Below are 14,844 nucleotides of genomic sequence, written 5' to 3' on the forward strand. Positions count from 1 at the left end.
CCAATATTTTTCACTTATAAAATAAATTATTCCTGTAGATTATGGGTTTCTTTGAAGATATTTAATAATTGCTGCTTATAATTACTGCCATTGCATTTTTGTAAATGGAAGTTATATTTTATCTCCTTATGAGAAGTGACCTAATGTTGACTTTGCATTTTGTTTACGATTGCAATACTTTTCATTCCATTAATTTATATTTTTTGTTTTAGAGACGAATTTGGCCTGACATACTATGGAGATTGTGATGGAGCCAGCCCTGAAGATGAACATTATGTTTACATTCATTTATTTTCTTTAAGCCTCTGTTTTTATTGGCTTTATTGGTGTATAATTTAAATGTGATGTAGAATGTATTATGCAATCTTAAGTCATACTTTGACAAAGGTTAAAATGGGATATTTTTCCATTTTTACATGTTTTTCAATTACTTAATTACGACATTTAAGAAATGTAAATAAGTAACTTTAATTCATTTTCCTGCATGATTATGACCTTAGTCCATTTTTATTCTAGTTGGTCCTTTTCAAATTTTTACTGATGTTAGAGAAAATCATTGCAATCATTGATGCACGTATATATTTTCAACAATCACTTATCCTTTGTATAATATTAGAGCTTTGTTCGCGTCGCTTGCTCCATCTGCACCTTCTGCACCGGAAGGTGCAATGAAAATCAGGCGGGTGCAGGAAGGTTCAACTCGTGCGACGCGAACGGCAACGTAACAACAAAAATGGCGCGGGACATGATTATAATAAACATTGTCGAAGAGGATTTTTATGAAGACTGTAATGTTATTTTCCCAGCTTTCATTCAGCCGCGGGATAGAAATAACATGTTATTCCAGTAATTGTTGCGATTTACTCGGGTTTGTTATGATTCTGGTTGAACTAATATTGAACACATTTGTTTATTGCTTGTTTGTTATTTTCATTGCGTTGCAAATGCCTCTACGTCTTCCTTTATTAAGAATAAGGTTTTAAGCTTTTGCAATTATGGCACATTTGATATCGATATCCTAGACCTAAGTTTATTAATTGGTGTGATTAAGGTGTCAATGAGCTAAAGTTACCATTTAGATGTAAAAATTGCCTTTTCATTTCATATATGCCTTTTAATTATGTTAGTTGTTTTTATCAAAGGCATTACATTTTTATTACGCATTAATTTCTTTACTCGATTACTTCCAGTAGATAGGGAAAATTACTTAACAACTTTTTTAAAAGGATTCGTGACCACCGGGGCCAACAATTTTGCTAATCTCGTTCGAATTTTTCGGGAACACGAAGTGGTCCGTAATGAAATAGTGTAATGACCAAAGGCAATTTGGTCATTTGGAAGGCATTGTCCGAATATTTTTGTCTCTGGCATTTCCTTCGTACCTTTACTGCCCATATGAATGAGAGGATATTTGTGGCTGCCTCATTCCATTCAAATTGTTTCAATGGCCTCAGGGTCGTATATAATATAAGTATTACCTCTGCATTCCCAAGATCGTCGAGGAACTTTGCCCCTATCTAGAATCTGAGATAGTATTTTTATCGTTGTAAACTACCATCTATTTCATAGAAATCATGGTGAAAAATGATGAAAAACTCGTTATCAATACTGCGGAAAGATTAATTAACATTCATGAATCGAACTAACGGAATATCAGTGCATTTCATTGAGAAGGTTAACCAATTGGTGGTGTGAAAGACGTCATATTATTCGAAGTCATAATTCTAAGTGTCAGTTGTGGCAAAAAAACATTTTTATGTATCACAATATCACCTACCATAACGACAAATACCACTCCATCCTCATCGAAGAGTAATCCATTGTGCTTGTCTACATTGGTATAGCTGTCATTTTAACAACACTACATGGATCCACACACGATACCGTTTTATTCACGAGAAAAGAATATATACCTACGGGACCATTTTAAAAATTGCTATTGGATTGGCATCAGTCCTCCGTGGGAGTTATATCAAATGTATAGTCGACGACGCGAACAAATCGTTTTAGAAAATTGTTTATTGATAGGTTACTATGCTAAAACTAATTAAGGTATTATTTATTTGAATAAGCACTTTTGCTACGTTTAATGAGAAACGTCCATTTCATTTGACTATATATTATAAGTTCGCTTATGTTTACTATTTAACCACTTGAAAAAATTATTATTATTAATATTTCACCCAGTCAGATGTATTTCAAATATCAGATGTTTTATTTCCGAAGAAGTAACGTCAAAATGAAATACCTTCCAATTTTCTATCATGGCCATTTGTTTTCCGCCGGTTTTCGTCTGCTATTACCCATGATTCCTGAAGTTGCACCTTTTGCTCCACCTCCTAAGCTGGTGCAAAAGGTGCAGATAAAGTTGCACCTTTTGAACCTGCACCCGCGACGCGAACAGCGTTCGTCACTTGCAACTTCCGCGACGCGAACGCAAAAGTGGCAGAAAGGTGCAGGAAAGTGCAGAAGTGGCAGCGACGCGAACAAAGCTTAGGTGTACTCGAAATAGTAGGCATTTGCTAACTTCTTAGCAACAGTCAATTTCTCCTAATCCTCACAATTGCTGCTATTTCAAGGATTAAAGTGAATATAATGGGTGAACATTTTACCCATATCTTTATATGAAATGTAGCTATTTCTATTTCATGCCTTTGTGAGGCCGCCATTCTTTGGGTTTCATAGTATATATAGGGCCTATTTTTTATAATGGCTCTCTATTTGTCAAATCTTCCATTTGGTAAATGGGTTTGAGTATTTTTTATATTTTGTTTCACCATTTTACTTTTTCCTATATTTTCTGCAATGTTATTTGTTACTCTTGGTTTCTGTAATTTTATTATTTGTCAAACAATATCTATCATCTCTCTGCTACCTCGGAGTAACAGAGATGTGGTTCTAATGAAGTGTTGTTTTATTCAATAGGAAATACATTTACAGTAAATATTTTTGTAAGATATTTCTGAATTGATGATTTTACCTGTGCTACACCACTCCAGTTAGTAAGGCCAGATTGACCATCCAGATTTTGTTAATATGTTCCATTAGATATAAATAGAATAAAATTATTTCATTAACTAATCTGCATTAGTGTCATTATATGTGGATTAAAAAAAAAGATTTTATAATCATGTCTGATGGTACATATTTTACATGTTAATTGTTCTATGATTATTACTTGTAATTGATAACCTAGGATAATGAGTGCATATCAATGAGCTAAACTGAGCATCTCTGAATTATTCCCTTCCGTATCTGTTGGCTTATCTCTGGAGATGAATGGCATGATATCCTCACTTAAATTATTACCTGTTCTCATTTATTTGGCATTATGTTACTTCACATTTATTATTCTTTTTTAAAAATGTCATGATAATATATGGGAGTAATATATTTATTTTTTAAGTAATTAATTCCATTATCATGTGGTTGTAACGGTAGGCACATTTTTTGTGTAAGTGAATTATTTTCTTTCGTGGTATAATATTGTATTCTGTTACAATTCCATTCAAGGCACATTTGGAGAAATAGCATTTCATTAAATGTGATATGACTAAACTAGGACTTTTTTAATTTGTGCGCCAAACTGTTGTGGAGCCTTTTCCAATATTGCATATCATGCTCCATACGGATAAAATAAATTTTGTATGGCTAAAAGAGTCAGTGATTTATTTTGGTTTGATATATGTATCCCATATGGTCCATCAGATTCAATTATGACAATTTTTTCTAACAAGATGCTTGAGGACCTCCTGATGTTCATTTCCTATTTGCCATGAGACATTTTAGTGCTGTGCTCCATAGCCCATTCCAGCCTTAAAATTTGTAATCCAATCGCTAATCAAAGCTAGTAATATATTTTTCAATTTTTCATAATATGGTATCAATCCATTTTAAGAGTAAAAATGATAATTATCCAGCTCATCCCACAGTCATTGGAGTTAAATGATATTGCCTTCCAATCATGGGTTTATGAACTAGGGCCCTTTCCCCCAGAATTATAGTGCGGTAATTTTAATTTGCATTATCACATAGGTTTCCACTAGGCACATAGGCACTACCTTTCATCTATTTACCACACTCCCCAATAACTCGAGGCTGTTGAACAGTATTTTTTGTCTGCTGAAACGTTTCCCTCTGCCCAATGAAAGCACTGAACATGTACTGCTGTCTACAGCTTCAACAAATGCTGGTTTTCATGTTCCTCTCGGTTTTATGCCGATGGTTTTACTTTATTCTATCAGGCACTCCCCCGTTCTATTTTCACGGATGGTTTCTAGTGTCAAACAGTCCTTTTTCCTTCAGAACAATAAAAAGTTTGCACGATGTAAAGGAGTCATTGAAATTCATTCGATTATTAGAGGTTTTAGGGATAACCTTGACAAATTCACGTGTAACATTTGCTTCCTAGCCTAACCTTCGATCAAAGTCAATTCCCATCGCCTGGTTGAACCCCAAAGCCGTCTGAAGAACATAATCACCGAAGTTTAAAGCGAAATCTGAAAGGCTTGTTTTTAGAGAATATTTTTGCACCGTGGCGAAGTGAGGTATCATTTGCTCATCAATTGACAGACGATGCCCAAGTATTCCGAAAAGTAAAAATTTCCAATTCAAGTCGTCAAATATCGGCCATAATTTACAAATTGTCATTTTCGTCCAGACAGGAATTATTAGAAAAGTTCATTTTTTCAATAATCTAAATATGCTTTGGCTCAATGATTTCCTAACCAAATCCACGCCTTATCGTCCTCTGTCGATCAATATCTTGTTGTGGAAGTCGCTGATAACCTAAAAAGTTTAGAAAAACGGAAATTTTCTTATATCTATCATTGACAGACGCAAAATGTGACTTGTCGTCAATAGAATACCCATAAAAGAAGTACGCTGTTTTTCTCACACAAAATTATTAAAAAACTTTTGAAACATTTAAATTGAAGAGTATCAACTCAATTCTTTTTTTATGTTTTCCACACAATAATTCCGAGCGAGAAGAATTACGGAGGTGAGGGAAGTTGTGTCGGAGAAATGAAATCGAGAAATTAACTAGAATTTTCAGGTTTGAGGGACAGGCATTGAAGAAGATAATGGAGCAGTATTCGAGGATTGGGAGAACTCTTCGGTGATGCACGGTTTGAATGAAAAAGCAGCAAGGATGTACAGCAGATGGAACGAATTGTCACGATCCTAACGCATTCGAGAATTTTTGCTGTATTCCATAGTCTACTAAATCATGGATAATTTTCCGTTAGTTTAACAAGTTTCCGCAATAATTTTCCACATGCTAAGTAAGCCCACGATGACCTATTTTTTCTACGCGTACATAGGTTCCAGATAGATTGAGGTTAGTCCAAATTATGGCTTAAATTATCCAAATGCAGCTTAGTGTTTTAGTTTCGCAAAACAGTAGTTATTTAGCTTCGTTAGAAAGCAAATAACCAAGAAAAATCACCTTGATGGCTCCACCTTTGACCCTACCGCATCAATACTGAAAATTTATTCTAACTGCGCGAATATTGTGGGGTAGGTTTGGTAAAAGTTACCTATAGCCATTATAATCTAAGTCAAATTTAACGCAGTCACTAGACCTATATAATTTAACCCTTTTAGTGCGGCGGGCCGATATATCGGCTTTTGCTGCTCGGGCGAAAAGTGCGGCAGGCCGATATATCGGCTCTTACGTAGTACATTATTTAATTTGCTATAACTTATTACATTAATATATCTTGTTTCAGTAAACGTAAAAATATTTTGTCTATAATAACCAGTTTAACATCAATAATAAAAAATGCTTACGTATATGTAATAAAATAGCTTTGTAATGTTATTTTTCCTAGTTGCTACATTTTATGCAAATACCCTCCGCATTTCTCGCCAGTACCCCAAGAAGAAGGATAGCACTAAGAGGGTTAACTATAAGTTGTAAATGTAACTGGGAGTGGTTTCTAAGAGTAGTTTATGTAAACGATATCCACAATCTCTTCCGTTGTAACACGAAATCTATCCAAGGTCGTCTAACCCAGTAAAGATGACGGTGATAAGAAAGATACTGTCCAAATTTTGAAGCAAATATTGACATGATAAATTTTTGTGAGATAATGCTTAGGATTTAGGTGTGCTAAGACTTCGAATATCTACAAATAATAAAGTTCACCTGCGTTTTCAACTTCGAAATTTTTTTCGGACCATCGCAACCCCACAACTACACAAAATGGCTGTAAAATATATGTTTAAAAATAAAATAAAACAAAAATATTCACTTCAATGAGCTCCCGCAAAGCACATACCGCTCCATCCATTGTAAGACTGAAAAATAAATACGTATACACTGAAAATTAAAATCAACCAAGTAAGCCCATGATTTATTTTACTTATTTTTTCTAAGCCTACGTAGGTTCCAGATAGGATGTTGGGCACGGGGTGATTAATCGCTAGTCTGCGACAGGGAATGAGGGTAGTCCAAATTATAGTTTAAATTAAATATCCAAATGCAGCTTAGCGTTTTATTTTCGCGAAACAGTAGTAATTTAACCTCAATCGTAAGCAAATAACCTGAAAAATCACCTTGATGGCTTCCGTGCCGCATCAAAATTGAAAATTTATTTTAACGGCGCGAATATTGCGGGGTAGGCTTCTTTAAAGTCACCTCAAGCCATTTGAATCGAATTCAAATTTAACACAGTCAATGGACCTATATAATTTATCTCGTAGTAGTTTATATAACTGGGAGTGGTCTCTAAGAGTAGTATATGTAACTGATGTCCACAATGTCTTCCATTGTAACACAAAATTGTAACCAAGGTCGCCCCAGTAAAAATGACGGTGGTCTTAAAGATACAGTCCAATTTTTATAGCAAGATTTGACATGATCTATTTTTATGCGATAAAGCTTAGGTTTTATATATGCTCAGTTTTTTTATGTCTACAAATAATAAAGTTCACCTGCGGTTTCAACTTCGACAAAATTTTTCGGACCATCGTAATCCCACATCCACCCAAAATGGCTGTAAAATGTATGTCTATAAATAAAATATGACAGAAGTATTCACTTCAATGAGCTCCCGCCGAGCGCGTACCGCTCCATCAATTGAAAGACTGAAAAAGAAATACGTTTACACAAGGAAATTAAAATCAACCGTCGGTTAGCAAAGCTTTTTGTGTCAGGCAAACATGAAACTAACGGATACACAAGAAAATCCATGTTCAAAAATAATATGATGTGGAAATAGGCATTGAAAATACAAAAATAAAGTCAGAAAAGTGATTACTATGATAAAAACAATTACAAAAAATAAGTCGTCTCAGTGGGTACTATATCATTACCAAATGCTTACGCTAGCGGAAGTCAATCAGGAAATCATCTACGTCTTCATAATAATCTGCGAGACACCTCCAGGGTGTTTGGCAGGGGGTGATCAATCAGTGGCATGCAGGATGCAATTAGATTCCCACATGCACACCGCACGGTCCAAAAAACGACACGCTAACTAAAAAAAATACACTAACGCACTCATGGAAAAGCCAAACTTGCGAACTATTCATTAAGGTTACCTGCCAACAAAGCTAGAATCACGCAAAACATACCGTTAGAAATAATAAGTAAATTCAGAAACATGCATTAAGTTATACATAAGGTCCAGTACTAGTCATCTAATCTATTCGTGAGTTCTAATGCTGCCGTTAAAATCTATAATTAAAAAATTATTATCTCTTAAATTCCAGGCGTCTGCTTTGTTACTTTCTAGGGATAGTTGAAGCACAACAATCTGTCCCTCGGATGGAACTTTTAGACTTGGTACCTATCGTGCCTTTCGCATGAATTCATTCATTGAAGACACCGTCTTTCCCTACACACTGCCTCCTATCCTTTCTTCAAAGAAAATACAAATTATCAACTCTTTCGGTCGACTCATTCAATCGCCTACAGTCAGACTGACGACTCGAAATCGGTACCTCCGAGTATGTACGACGATGGTGGGGACTCCTTTTTTAGAATATTCCATACTTCGTGGATGCGTCGCATATATATACGTCGAGTCACATGTTTATATTCTTACGAAAACGAAGCAATCTACGAAACATAACGTTACAACAGTGTTTTTTGAGCTATTTCAAAAGTATTTTAAAATTTAATTTTTTATTTAAGGATGGGAAAATACCAGAAATGTGTGTTTGAAATACTAAATGCTATTCGTGTATTTTAAATAACAGTTACAAATGTATTTCAAACAGGAATTTTAAAATACTTGTATTGGAAATGTTCAGCGCTGAACGTGGAATATGTTTTGCGTTTGTTTGAGAGAACTACCGTCGGGTTTCCCTCCGCACTGTCTTCTCCCCTCTTCTTCCCTCACTGGAACACAAATCACTTAAGCTTCCCCAAATGTTAAAAATCTCTATAGTCGAAGGCGTTGCCTTGGAATGGTGAACACACCCCCTTTCACAAGATCCAATCTCTCAAGAATGCGCCGTCGCTCTGCTTATCTCCATCGTGTTTATCTCTTACAGTGGCGTAATTATGGGGGGATTGGTGGATGTATCCCCAAACAAAGCCTCAGAGATATCAAAAAATTATTTGAAAATCTTGTCTGGATTTGATCTATAATAACTGCAACTGATAACAGTTAAATTTTAAGGGACAAAAAGATGTAAAATGCATTTTCAGACATGTATTTTTCAAAAGTTTTCCTGAAATCCCCGTTTTCTGGGTGGGTAGCTCCCACCAATGGCGCAGCGAGGGATGGGTTTTGGGGGATAAAAACCCCCACCAAGAGCTAAGTTTTTTTAAGTTTAATCCATTTTACTTAATTGGATTGACATTACTAATAGAATAGTGCAAGGATAAATAAAAATATCCCTCGGAAAGCCGTAAAAATCACCATTTTGAACAATTTATCTTAAAATTCCGCAATTTATTAGTCTCGCACCCACCGCATATCCTGGTGGGCATTCCATACCCCCACAAACCACGGTATTAGTTGCACCTAACCCCCCCAGACTTAATTCCTAGCTGCGCCCCCAGCTCCCACTTACATCTCTCATCCCCCATCCCCCGAAGCCCCCACAAACCTCCCCCCCAAAGATCCCTCATCCCTCAAAGCATATGTCTAGTTATGCCACTGATCTCTCATCTCCTTCGTATCCTCCTCTTTTCCTCCCACTCATCCCCTTATAATCTTTCTCGGATATTCTCTGTCCCCTTCCTTGGATAGAATCGTGCGTGTGTGACCACCTACGCCTGTGTCAAACCACACACATGCAATGATACCGAAATGGATCCAACGCATCAGTGACGCAGCGAAAGGGGTTTTTGGGGAGTAACTCCCCCCCCCCCCAGATCTCAGAGGATGTTTTCAGTTTAATCCATTTTACATATTTGGATCGGTATTACTTAAAGAATAGTGTTAGGATTTATCAAATATCCCTCAGAAAGTCGTAAAACTCCCAATTTTTAACCATTATTCTTAATTTTTTTCTGGAGGAGGGCCCCCGCAACTCCTGCTTACCGTGGCGGGTATGCGATACCCCCACACCCCGAAGTATTAGTTGCGCCTAAAGCACCCCCCCTTAGCCTTAATTCTTGGCTGGGCCTCTGAAACACAGCAACGTTGGCATTTTGAGTTATCTGGTCATAACAGCATAAATTGTAGCTTTGTTTCCTAACATCATCGCAATCATATACTCGTATACAATCGTAAAATGGGTTTTGTTAAAAGAGTTTTAGGAAACTGCGACGACAAAGTGAGAGAAATTAGCTACTTCTCCCTCGTTAGACCCCATTTAGAATACCGCTGCCAGTGTTTGGGACCCTCATGAAAAAGGCTTTGTAACAGAGTTAGAACGCGTGCAAAGAATAGTTGCCAGGTACTTGAAATGTCGTTACTATAGTCTTGTTAGTGTAACTGACCTCTTAAATTAACTCGGATGGGAATCTGTCAGACCTTAGATTGAAAAATAGTCTAAATCTTTTAGATAAATTCAAGGGCAGTGTCTTTCCAACGAAGTTAGCCATATCTTACGGCAGACAATATACTTCGGAAGATCTGATCATAAAAAACAAAATAAGAAAGATAGATAGTAGATCAGATAGATTCAGAATGTCATTTTTTCCACGATCAATAAGAGATTATAACGGCAGCGATGTAGCTCATAAATAGATTGTATGGATTGTAGTTTAGCCTACTATCCTATGTAAAACTTAATGCATTTTTCTTCATTTTATTTTTATTTATATCAGCATATGGTTGTATAATTTGTTAAAATGCGAGACGTTGTTTGAACTGTGTATTGTGCTTTAAGGACTCCAGTTGCAAGCTGCATGCTGGTGATTGATCACCCCCTGCCAAACACCCTAGAGGCGGCTCGCAGGGTATTATGTAGATGTACTCCTCCAAGGTCTACTGAGGTCTTTTTTTATATTACTTAAAAATATCCTGTTATCTAGAAAAACGTTATATTTCATTGTCGATGGTATATTGGCCACGACTGGCAATGAATGACAAGGAAATAATTTTGTACAGAATGAGAAAACTTTCAAAAAAGGCAGAAAAAGAGAAAACGTATTTTAAATTAGAGTGGTCCGAAAAGATTTCTATAAGTTCTGTGATCACTTGTAATCGTCGTTTAACGTATTGAGAGCTGTTACTACACTTTTCGCAAACATTTTTCTTCTCTTATTTCACTTGTTTAGAATTTCTCGGAGTTTAGCATTTCATATTTTTTGTTCGAAAAATCGTGCAGAGCCAACGCTAAGGAAATGTAGCCCTAAATTATCTAGGCTTTCAAACCATGAGTTGGGTTGACCACGAACGAGAACCCTCGTGACGTCATCAACTCATGGAAGGTGGGCGGCAATTTTCGGGTTTTCTTGATTTTCGCTTGCAAGAAAATGGCTGGAGATGGAAAATTTTTATTCGTTGGAACTTATCTTTGCTAATATAGCTGTAGTTTGCCTTGGAGTGACAACTTATTCACACAACCTCGTATATTATCTGCGCTAAAAATTCTCCCAAATGATATGCAGTCGGCTCAATCCATCATGCGCGTGGATTTCGTTGGCAATGGAATTCATCGGTGAAAGTGGCCTTAAGACAATGTCCCACGTGGCTTTCATCATTGGTCTCATCGAAGTAACACAGCTCCGTGCATTTTGGATTTCTTTCCTTCTCGCTATTCTAATTCACTGCGCTTCCATCCTGTCAATCTCATTCAAACATAATCTCTCATCCCTGGAACCTCTCTGCAATGTTTTTGAAGTAATACGTAAAAATAGATTGCTTCACTTTCGCAACGTGTCTACAAAATGCATTATCTCCTCTTTCTCAATCCATAATCTACATCCACGTACTACTTCGCAATCCCCAAAAAAAAGGCGTGTGGCAGGGGTTGTTAGGACACCAGCCGTCTACCTAAAGAAAGCAAATGTTAAAACAAGATTACGATGAGCAGTTATTAAAACCATTTATGGTTCGGGAGAAAAACGATATCCCATATTTATCCATTCGGAAAAATATCTCTCGTAATGTATTGCTTCTATTCATTTAGATTGCTTGAACAATTGAGAATAGAAATCTTTAAGAGCGACACGGAGAACATCATATTTCAGCCTTGCGCGCAGCCTCCGAGTCTCTAGCCGCTCCCAGACTAATTGACTTAACATCTTAGTAACACTATCTGTACGCCCGTAACATTTTTTGACGAATCGCACAGTATTCGTATGTATTTTATTCAATTCACGGATTCAGTTAACGCAGTTTTCCTGTGTATTTTGTTTGGTTCACGGATTAACTCCTTCTGAACCGGATCCCACATACTATCGTCCCATATTCATAGTGTCGTCGAACAAGTGCGAAATAGTATCTGTATTTTTTTCTTTCTCATCCAAAAATTTTCCCATAATACGCTTGAATAACTTCTTTAGGGATCTGCCACAAATATTCCATACATACGTTCTCCACGATAGGTTCCAAGGTATCAATACTCCCAGGCACTTCACTTTCACTATTGCCTTTATGCGTATACCATCCACAGCATAACCATGTGGATAGTTGGACGACTTCCGCAATAAATATACCGCCGTGCGTTCACTCCGATTAAGTCCGAGTCCCCAATCACAGTTGCACAAATGATCGTTGTTTACATCTGATGATAGTATTTCAAAGTCAGAGCGATCATTGATTTATCGATGGATTACAGCGTCATCAGCAAATAAGAGTATTTTACTGCTAATTCATGACAATAGACATGTGCACTTGGCATCAATTTGGGTTCAGAACTATAGATGTTCTTCGTTGACATTTGTTCCGTTTCGTTCAACTAATTTACCGTATATTTTTAGTACATTGGCAGATTGCTAATTTTTGTAAATATTCATTCCAACTTTGCAAACGTGATAATATTACATGATTTAGCCGAAGTGTATGCAGTTTATAATTTTAGAATGTAACTAATTCAAACCACAAATTCGCACTTGCAGCTAACTAAAATAATATTTTTGGGATTAATCTTCCTGGGTACTTTTATTCTTATTACAATAACATAGAATATGGAGAAATTGATAAAATAACTATTAAATATTACCACTTTGTGGTATGCTCATAGCAAGTAAGTATTGCCCCATAAAATGTTATTTCTCGGTGTATTTCAAAGTCAACAAAGTCGTACTTCAACTTTTCCGACCGAGCTGTCATGCTAATTTTCCTGATACTTAAAAAAGCTGCCGTAATAATATTTCCTGTGAACGTTTCCTTGATATATTTGATCGATCCCGCGCTAAGTTTTCTTTACGAATAAATAATGGCATTTTTATGCTCGTACCTCAAGGACTCAGAACTCAGACTGACACGCAGTTGACATGCGTTTCAGTTCAAAACTATAAGTACTCTTCGTTTATATTAGAACCATTTGTTCCCCCCGTTCGACACATTCACCGCACAGTTATATTACATTGGGAGAACGTAATCTTTGGTATATATCCCAAATATTCCATTGCGACTAGGCGGGGTCAAATATTATGTTATCAGGCAGTAGTTAATTGAGTTTATAACCTTCTAATGTAACTAAATCAAAACACAAATTCGCACTTGCTAATGCCTAAATAATTTTTTCGGGACAATTCTTCCTGTTGATTTTAATTCTCAGTTCAAGGCTGTAAAATATGAATAATATGATTTCGTTACAACTATTAAATAATTGCGCAGTTAGATTGATCTCCAATCAATCATGTATGGCTCCATCCAATTATAAGTTGAATGGAAAATATGTTTGAAATTTATTGCATACAAATGCTAAATTATGTCGTCTTTAAAAAAATGTCAAAGTGAGATAGGAATGCATAAGACGTAAATAAATCATAAATTCGCATAAATATGTGCTACGACATAATGAGATTAGGAAAAAGGCATTCAAAATACGATACATACAATAGACTAAGAAGGAGAATAAAAAATGTGAACTATGAGTCGGGTTAGTTAATAAGTATGGGGTTGGTTTCTTCAGTTTCCAGTTCCAGAATTTTTTGAAATTATATAGGAAAAATGTGGAGAAAATTATGTCATCCCATATGTGCGACGTGTAAATCTATTTCCCGTTTGTATTTAGGTGAACCCATCTACTTTAGTGCTTCCACTTACAAAGGATAATAGGGTAGTTTCCTTCATCAAAGAAAACGAAAGACAATGATTGCGATTCGTTATCCACCATTAATGTATTCATAATACACAAATTATTTGGTTTTAGAAATACCGGTTTGGACAATTGGCAAGGATCAATTTTATCCTCATTTGAAAAAGGCCAGACTGGTGCCCATGCGATGCCACTCCACTTGACGTCACAGGAACCACCTAGTTTCTATACCAATAGATAGGAGTTTTACATCGTCTGAGGTTACCATTGTATGCATTAGGCACTAAGGTCAGGGAAACGTTTTAATAATCATCTAATAAACTGCCTAAGGTCGGAAAGTTTTCCTCGCTTGATAAAGTATTAATAATCCTTATTTAAGCCAAGCGCTACCAGCTAGCAGGGTACTCTGCTAACTGCTAGCATCCTGCGTTGTATCAGCGCTCAAGAGCCTTGCCCTAAGGCCACCTCACTTGCGGCAGCGGGAACCAGAATGACGTCGTACGGAGATTTCCCGGTATTTATACTTACCCGTCGCGTTTTCGCGCGCTTAAAAATTTTCACTTTTCATTTAATCGCGAAAAATAGATATCGTCATTTAAAAAATCTAAAAGCGTGAAATACGTATTCCAGGAGTAAAAATCTTTCGATTTAGGCAATAAAAAAATAATAGGAAACCACCCCATTGCTCATCATTTCTATAAAGCGGTTTCTGCATCATGTGTATGTTTGGAGGCTTTTCCTCTTAATTTACAAAAGACAGACGAAGGCAGAGTCAATGCGGTGGGGAGGTAAGGTATCCCAAACGGAGATATATTCGTATTCACGACCTCAATGCCTCTCCATTCATCTTTGGACGCTGAAAATGAGTTTAACCACGAGTGTTGGAATACTTGCAGAGCGGTGAGAATTTGGAAGATGGGCTTGAATAACATAATCAATGACTTCATACCACACGAAAACTGAATCGAAACTTCGACTGCTTGCTCAAGGGATACGTCCTATCAGCGTCTCAAATGTAATCAACATCTGCTTGCGGATAAGTCTCTATTTTATACTCTTTTTATTACCACTCAGTTCAAGAATTTTTCCATCACCTTTTTATTACGGCGGAGTACATGAATTCTTCAATCATTCTCGGTTTGAAAAAATCGGATGATCATCACAAAGAGTAAACAATTGCGACCCTAAGTGCTCGATATTTTTCGGGGTATTTCGAAATTGACC

The sequence above is a fragment of the Ischnura elegans genome, assembly GCF_921293095.1.
Source record: "Ischnura elegans chromosome 13 unlocalized genomic scaffold, ioIscEleg1.1 SUPER_13_unloc_1, whole genome shotgun sequence".
Classification (NCBI taxonomy): Eukaryota; Metazoa; Arthropoda; class Insecta; order Odonata; family Coenagrionidae; genus Ischnura; species Ischnura elegans.